Below are 9,188 nucleotides of genomic sequence, written 5' to 3' on the forward strand. Positions count from 1 at the left end.
CAAAAGCATAAAACCAAATGCTTTAACACTTACTAATGAAGTATTATAGACCCCTTATCTCATTGAATCCTCTTCATAGCCATCTGGGATACTATTAGGCTTATTTAACACTATGAAGTAAATGAGAATTTCAAGTAAATTGTCTTGTGTCTCAGCTAACAAATTAGAAAAACAAGATGATGCAACACCAGATCGTTTGGAATGCCAAGTCTATGTTCTTTACCCCACATCATATCCATCCTCTACAATGGGGGAAGAAATATACCCTTAATGGACTTAAATCAGAAAACACTTTTAATAAACCTTACTTGATAATAAACGGTTTAACTATGGGAGGGAGGGGTAAATTTCTGCCACTGAACATATATCAACATAAATTCAAGGTAGATTCAAGAGTTCAATGTTTAAACATGAAGCAATAACCAAGTAGAATAAAATATAGGCAAGATTTTTCTGATCTCAGGGTGGGGAAAGCCTTTCTAAGCTAAACAAAGGAAGCATCTTAAAGGACATTATTGATATATTTGACTGCATACCAATTAAAAACATCTGTAGCACAAAAAGTACTATGAATTGAATCCAAAGACAAACAGGAAAAATATTTCCAAAATACATTATGCAAGATAAATAGTCTTAGTATATACATATTTCTTCTAAAAGAAAAATTAATCAACACTTCAATATAAAAATATAGTCAACAGTCGTACAGTCAAATCACAGAAGTAATAGATAGGGGAAGAATACATCTAATTTAAAAATACAGGTTCTCTAATAATAAAAGAAATACAAATTAAATAAACTATGAGTTTCTATTTTCACACACCACATTGACAAAAGTTTTTTAGTTGTATCAATACTATTACAACACTGAATGCACTGAGTAATTCTGTAGCAAAGACTTTAATAATATGTAACAAACACCTTAAAAAATGTCATTATAACTTGTCTCAGTGGGGAAGTGTTTTAAAAATACATTACATTTATATGATAAAACGCAAGGCAGTTATTAGGTGATAGGATAATTTTCATCTTCTTTGTTTATACATGTCTATATTTTCCAAATTTTTACAGTGAGTATCTACAGGACAATGTGTGTGTATGTACATACATATAAACACATATATTGCTATACATACACACATGTATATATATATATATACATACACATAAATGATTTTTTTAATTTTGCACATTTAAGTTTGTATGTATTCGTGTGTGTGTTTATTGAGAATTTTAAACTCAATGGGGCATAAATAAGAAATCATTTCATTCTTATCTTATTTTGTCAAATCTCCCTTTTCCCTCCCATGTTGATACCCTAGGCAGAGTCCATAATTTCTGGATTCTTTCAGTGATTTGGAAACTCAGTCTTTTCATTTTAAAACAGAGTCTGTTCTCTGCTTTGGGGCTCTCTCCAGCTCCAACACCAGGCAATGCCCCAGTTTAGAGGCCCTCAGATGGAGAGGGGGCCGTGGTCTGCACTTGATCTTTCTAGGCTGAGGTGGGGAAGGACGTGGTGGCTCCTGGGATACCCCCTGCTCTCCTTCTTATGGACACAGCTTTTCCTCTCTGAGGGGCAAGGAGCCCAGGAGGCTCCACTGGTGGAACCCGCAGAGCCCTCTTCACATGGCTCCCTGGTTTGCAAGATCTGCCTGTACACCCACTTCTTCTGCACCCCTTCTCCTCTCCGCCACTCTGATGTTGCCAGAGCCTTTTGTTTCTGAGGCTTCTATCCTAGCAACTAAGCCATTCAGGATAGAGGTCTCCGGGGCTTACCCATCATGGGGAGAGGAAAAAGAGTTAGAATACAGAGCAGGCAACTAAGTGCCTCTGGACACCTCAATTTCTCTTCATTCCTGTCCCCATGAGCTCTCACCCTCCAGCTCCCTGCCTCCCACTCTCCTCCAACTCATTCTCCACCCTGCAGCCCAAGGACTCCTTCTAAAACCCACACCCAATTGCTTAAAAACCTTTCAGTGATTTCCCGCACCCTGAGGGTAAGCTCCAAAGCTACTCACGGGGCTGTGAAATGGCATCTGGTTTCTCCTTAGTGTCTACCTTCATTTGGTCCTCCACTTCCTCTCCCATCTTAGCTGCACTGAAGGTTTACCCATCTCCAACTAGCCACACTCTCCCCATTAGGTCTCCACACACGTGTTCCCTTTTTCCAATGTATGCTCCGCCACGCCCAGTCCTATCACATCTGCCTCCCCCTTCACCTAATCAGTGTCTGCCCATTCTTCAGATTGCAGTCTAATCTATTACAATCCCTCAGGGAGGTCCCCCTCCTGAGACAGGGCAAGGGCTCCATGGACCCTTCCATCACCTGTCGTACACTCATTATACTATTTTGCAATCACTGATTTAATTTCTGTGCTCTCTCATAGGCCATGGTTCCACTGAGAGTTAGAATTGCATCTGCCATATTTACATGGGTTTATATCCTCAAGACCTAGCACCTAGTCACTTAACCCAGAATAATAAATACATAATGAGGATTTAACTATAAACGAATTCCTAAACTTGGATTGAAGGCTGCTTAAGGGTATCTGGCATGGTCCTCTGCAGGACACAAGCTGAATAATCAAAAAGAATTGAATAAAAGGTGTATTTTTTCCAAACTGTGGGCACAGCCTAAGGAAAGCAGCAAGGGTGGAACAGCATCCTAAGACATGTACCTAAGGAATCACTTACCACCCCAAGGCACAAAGGGGAACAGGAGGGTGCCTCGGTCAGGATCTACTCAGAGATAGGTCTGCACAGAGAAGGATACCTGAGCAGAAGCAAAGCTGATATGAACCTGCAGTTCAGCAGGGAGTCAGGGAATGAATACCTGAACTTCTCCCTCCTCTCCACCCCCATCTCCTGTTGGTGTCTTCCATTGCCTGAACAAATCCAAAGCCACAGGACAAGGAAGTACAGTGATGTGGTCCATCTAAACCAGGTTTCCAGGGTGCAGAGCAGGGTGGAGAAGAAGGGAGGGTAGATTTGGAGTGGTACCAGCACCAGCAGAGGCTTTCCTAGCTCTACATTTCTTTGCATCCCCCTCAGTGTCCGGCACAGAAACAGTGGGCCATATACACCCATGAAAATGGATCCACTAAATTGAATTGAATGAAACAGAATGGAATTGAATTGCTTTGAACTGAATGGAGCGAACAAGACTACTAAGTAATTTCCGAGTCAAGAGTTGTCTTATCTTTATGGTATAATCATGGATCTTGCACCCCTGAATTCCAGTACAGTCTCTCTAAGCCTCCTGGTTTAGCAGAGTTTGGAATGCACAACATCCCATGTTCCAAGCAATTCCAGTGAATCCTGCAATTCACTGTCACATGGCATTGTATGTAACTTCATATGCTATCTTTAATTCCTGGGTCTCCCTCCCCACTAAGTTTATAAGGCATGGTAAATTGGGCAAAGAAATATTGTTTGTCTTTAGGGTTTCAAACCCTAAGAGGTAGTAGACTGTTAGAGGTTTATACACATGCATTAAGAAATGAAAAAAAGGAAAGTGCTACTTTTACATGGGATTTCCAACATTTTGCAGCGGCATCTGTACAAGCCTCCAGGTGCTGGTATTGGCTTGTAGAGAGCAGCACCCTGTGAACACGAAGCAGGTAATTTACCTGGTGCAGCGTCTGGGAGCACAGAGCCTTTAACAGCAGCTGATGCTGGGGCAGGTGGTGTGCCCAAGGCATTACTGGCATCCCTTTAGGAGAGCAGTTAGAGTCCTGGAGGGACTCACATGGGCCGAGTCAGGCTGACTCTAAAATAACCTGTCGAAAATCAGTCACTTTAGTGGAAACAATTACCAAACTCTTACAGTAACAATCAGATGATTAGATAGTCCCCTGTTTACCCAATCATGTTATTGATATTTTACCATAGGCCCAGTCTTTAAAAAAAACAATTTAAACCCAGTAATTAAACTTGAACACAATGTGGGACTTCCCTGGTGGCACAGTGGTTAAGAATCTGCCAGCCAATGCAGGGGACACGGGTTCGATCCCTTGTCCGGGAAGATCCCACATGCCGTGGAGCAACTCAGCCCGCAAGCCACAACTACTGAGCCTGCATGTCACAACTACTGAAGCCCACACTCCTAGAGCCCATGCTCCACAACAAGAGAAGCCACTGCAACAAGAAGCCCACGCACCCCAATGAAGAGTAGCCCCCGCTCACCACAACTAGAGAAAGCCTGCGCACAGCAATGAAGACGCAACGCAGCCATAAATTAAAAAATAAATAAATTTAAAATAAAAAAAGAAAACTTGAACACAATGCAAGTCCAAAGTGTCTAGTTGGACTAGAGGGTCTTTTATGACTCCGGTAGTGGAACAGAACCCAACCTAGCTGCTATAGGAAAATTACTCTTTGTCAGATTTTTGGTATAATAATGAAAATCATAATAATTTCACCCACAGTTAAAACAGTCTGTGTAATTAAATCATGGTATAATGAGATTATATGACTATACAGAGGCTGAAAAATCACTGATCTTGATGTCAAGATCTGACAGAACACAAAACAGAAAACCACAAAAACCTCACAAAAGTAGTGTTTATAGAGTCAACTATAAAATAGCACAGTGATGTGATCAGTTGTGTAATATGGAAACAAAAAAAAGTTATATCATTCATTAAAACCTACCTAGTTTGTTCATTCCAAAAGAGAAGTAATTTTAAATTAGGTTAAAATAGCATAAAGGGAGGTGGAGATTTGAAAATGATAAGGACACACTTTAAGCCAAAAGATTTTACGTCACTTTTCTGTGCAGCAGTGATCGGCACAACGTTGTAAATCAACTCTACCTCAATAAAAAAAGATTTTTAAAATAGCTATCCACTAATGAAAAATCTGAAAAACAAATTAAGGAAACACTCCCATTTACCACTGCAACAAAATGAATAAAATACCTAGGTATAAACCTACCTAGGGAGACAAAAGACCTGTATGCAGAAAACTATAAGACACTGATGAAAGAAATTAAAGATAACACCAACAGATGGAGAGATATACCATGTTCTTGGATTGGAAGAATCAATATTGTGAAAATGACTATACTACCCAAAGCAATATACAGATTCAATGCAATCCCTATCAAATTACCAGTGGCATTTTTTATGGAACTAGAACAAAAAATCTTAAATTTTGTATGGAGACACAAAAGACCCCGAATAGCTAAAGCAGTCTTGGGGAAAAAAATGGAGCGGGAGGAATCAGACTACCTGACTTCAAACTATACTACAAAGCTACAGTAATCAGACAATTTGGTACTGCCACAAAAACAGAAACACAGATCAATGGAACAAGATAGAAAGCCCACAGATAAACCCACGCACCCATGGTCAGCTAATCTATGACAAAGGAGGAAAGGATATACAATGGAGAAAAGACAGTCTCTTTAATAAGTGGTGCTGGGAAAACTGGACAGCTACATGTAAAAGAACGAAATTAGGACACTTCCTAACACCATACACAAAAATAAACTCAAAATGGATTCCAGACCTAAATTTAAGACTGGACACTATAAAACTCTTAGAGGAAAACATAGGAAGAACACTCTTTGACATAAATCACAGCAAGATCTTTTTTGATCCACCTCCCAGAGTAATGGAAATAAAAACAAAAATAAACAAATGGGACCTAATGAAACGTAAAAGCTTTTGCACAGCAAAGGAAACCATAAACAAGACGAAAAGACAACCCTCAGAATGGGAGAAAATATTTGCAAATGAATCATCAGACAAAGGATTAATCTCCAAAATATATAAACAGCTCAGGTAGCTCAATATTAAAGAAACAAACAACCCAACCCAAAAATGGGCAGAAGACCTAAGTAGACATTTCTCCAAAGAAGACATACAGATGGGCAAGAAGCACATGAACAGCTGCTCAACATCACTAACTATTAGAAAAATGCAAAACTACAATGAGGTATCACCTCACACCAGTTAGAATGGACATCATCAGAAAATCTACAAACAAATGCTGGAGAGGGTGCAGAGAAAAGGGAACCCTCTTGCACTGTTGGTGGGAATGTAGATTGATACAGCCACTATGGAGAACAGTATGGAGATTCCTTAAAAAACTAAAAATAGAATTACCATATGATCCAGCAATCCCACTACTGGGCATATACCAAGAGAAAACCATAATTCAAAAAGACATGTGCACCCCAATGTTCATTGCAGCACTATTTACAATAGCCAGGTCATGGAAGCAACCTAAATGCCCATCGACAGACGAATGGATAAAGAAGATGTGGCACATATATACAATGGAATATTACTCAACCATAAAAAGGAACGAAATTGGGTCATTTGTTGAGAGGTGGATGGATCTAGAGACTGTCATACAGAGTGAAGTAAGTCAGAAAGAGAAAAACAAATATCGTATACTAACACATGTATGTGGAACCTAGAAAAATAGTACAGATGAACCAGTTTGCAGGGCAGAATTTGAGACACAGATGTAGAAAACAAATGTATGGACATCAAAGGGGGAAAGCCGCGGCAGGGGGAGGGTGGTGGGATGAATTGGGTGATTGGGATTGACATGTATACACAGATGTGTATAAAACTGATGACTAATAAGGACCTGCTATATAAAAAAACAAATAAAAGAAAAAAAAAGCTATCGAAAATCACTGACCACCCTGAAACATTTTGAAACCGAGAGAACAAGGGCAAGATGGGAGAAGCAATTATTAAGGTGCTGAAAAGTCCAGAGACAGGGACTGGACCCCAGAGAACAAAGAACAAGATGGATGAACCCACTTCAGAGACAATCGTATCATGCATTGCTCACATCAAGGATCTGAAAACCCAGGGGGCTTCTCTGATAGAGCCATCTTGGGAAGGTCAGTGTGACACCAAGTGTGTGACACCCTCCTGCTCTTCCCCATCTGTTCGTCCTGGACCCAACAACTTGAGAAGAAAGAAGAGAACCTGATAGGCAGCAGAGTCGAGGGTGGGGTGTCTCTACCCGTCATATGACCGTGGACCACAGAGCAAGTCTGAGCTTGATGGAGGGGAAAGGGAAACAACTCTGATTAGGATATAAGATTGAAGTCTTGACTTGGACCAGACTATATTTTTCAATACCTGAAATCAGACTGTTTCTTTCTCTTAAAGTGACTTGGCAGCTATGGGATTTTTTCCAAGCTGTTATCAAGGGACAGGGAAGAAAGACACATCAAAGAAGGCAGCAGTAGGCAGAAAAGAATGTTATTTCCTCTTTGTATTCAATTAATTCAATCAAGAAAACAGTTACTTGTGGAACTAAGTGTTTACAAACCCCAATCACACTAATATTAATGCCTCCCACCGACACACAAAGTATTTTAAGAGGCATAGAGCCCACACAGAAAAGTCTGTCTGATTAGTCAGTCTGAGTCACACATTCTCAAATTGAAGGAGACCAAACCCCAGGATTGAGGGTCCTGATGGTCCTGCCATAATTATGTAAAAGTGGTAAAGAACATTTCCCCTAAGGAAGGGGTGCTGGAAAAGAGAAACAAACAAAAAAGAAACAGTGGATGGATCACAGCCGCTGACCTACATGTTTTGGTTTTGTCTCAGTTGTCAGTAATCATCTCCTTCTGTCTTTTTCATTAATCTACTTTTTAAACTTCTCCCTTGAATATTAGGATTGATTAAAGGAATCAAAGAGCAGGACATCTGTGAGGCAGAGGGAGTGTGGGGTAGACTTCAGGTCAGCGGGTTCTTCCTGGAAGCTGTATGAACTTGGGACAAATGACCTCATAACTTTTAATCCTTAACACTCCTTTAAAAACTTACAAAATTGACCTAACAAAGGAAAAAAAAAAAACAGTCAACGGTCACATAAGTGACTTCAGAAGCAACTTAATTAGGTATTGGTTTTCCTTAGAGGAATAAATATATAATCTATATTATGGTGCATCCAGTGGGTTTTAAAGATAAGATCAAGAAATGTGAAAGTCACCTTTTATGTTAAACAATAAAGAGATTTATATAACAGACTGCCCAGGTAATAAATAAAGGTCTAAATAGAAGGGAAAGAAAGAGGATAGAAGAGAAATAGAAACGGAGAACAAAAATTTCAAGGAAAAGGCAGAGGCAGAGATAAACACAAACAAATTACAAAGAAAGAAATAACAGGCAGGGTGAGCGAAAGAAGCTGGGGGGGTGGGGAGCAGGAAATACAAGGTAATGTCTGTATGATAGGAGCGCCATCTTGTGGCGCAAAAGGATAGTGCAGCTGATGGCTTCTGACGCCTTCTTCCTCTCTCTCAACTGTACAGTAACTGCAAACAGTAACTTCACTTGCTTGGTACATTTGCAACGAACCAAGTGAAATTAAATAGCGGGAAAAGCCCAATGTATGGACTGAAGTTTCCCAATTCTTCCGAGGGGAAACAATGGCTCATAGAACATTCCAAACATTACAAAGATCAGATACACCTGAAAACGTTCAGAACAAATCTAAAAATAATGACATTTGTAAGTAAAGTTTTCTTAATATTAAGTTTCCTGTGACTTCTGTTTCATTTACCTCAATTAATTCATTTATTCATTCAACAAAGAATATTTATTGAACATATATGATGTGCCCCAAATAGCACTCTGTGGGTGGGAGATACAGCAGCTCCTGACCGATGAAGCTTCTGTTTCAGTGGAAGATAAACAATCCAGAAATAAACAAGTAAATATAAAGTGCCAGTTGGGATTGGGTGCTACAATGCCAACCAAAGAAGGATGTGGCAGATAGGAAGCATGGGGGTGAGAGGGTATTACTGTTTTATCTGGGACGGATAGAATGAAAATGAGCAGAGACATGAAGTGAGGGAGTGAGTCATGTGGCTTTAGGGGGAAAACAGACCCAAAGGGGACTAAGAGACAGAGGTGCTCAGGCTCTGGAGTCAGACACACTTGAGCTAGAACCCCAGCTTATCATTTACCAACTCTGTTACTTGATCTCTCCAAGCTTGCATTTCTTCAACTACAAAATGAGAATTAAAATGCTTTCTTTGTTATACTCTTGGAAGATCAAATGGGGATAAAATGTTGCAAAGGTTATATGCATATAAAGTGCTTTGCACAGTGCCAGGCACGTGGCTCGTATACAAAAGGGGGGGGAGGGATAAATTAGGAGTTTGGGATTAGCATGTACACACTACTATATATAAAATAGATAACCAA

The sequence above is a fragment of the Monodon monoceros genome, unplaced genomic scaffold (assembly GCF_005190385.1).
Source record: "Monodon monoceros isolate NGI ecotype Baffin Bay Population unplaced genomic scaffold, NGI_Narwhal_1 Super_Scaffold_14, whole genome shotgun sequence".
Taxonomy (NCBI): Eukaryota; Metazoa; Chordata; class Mammalia; order Artiodactyla; family Monodontidae; genus Monodon; species Monodon monoceros.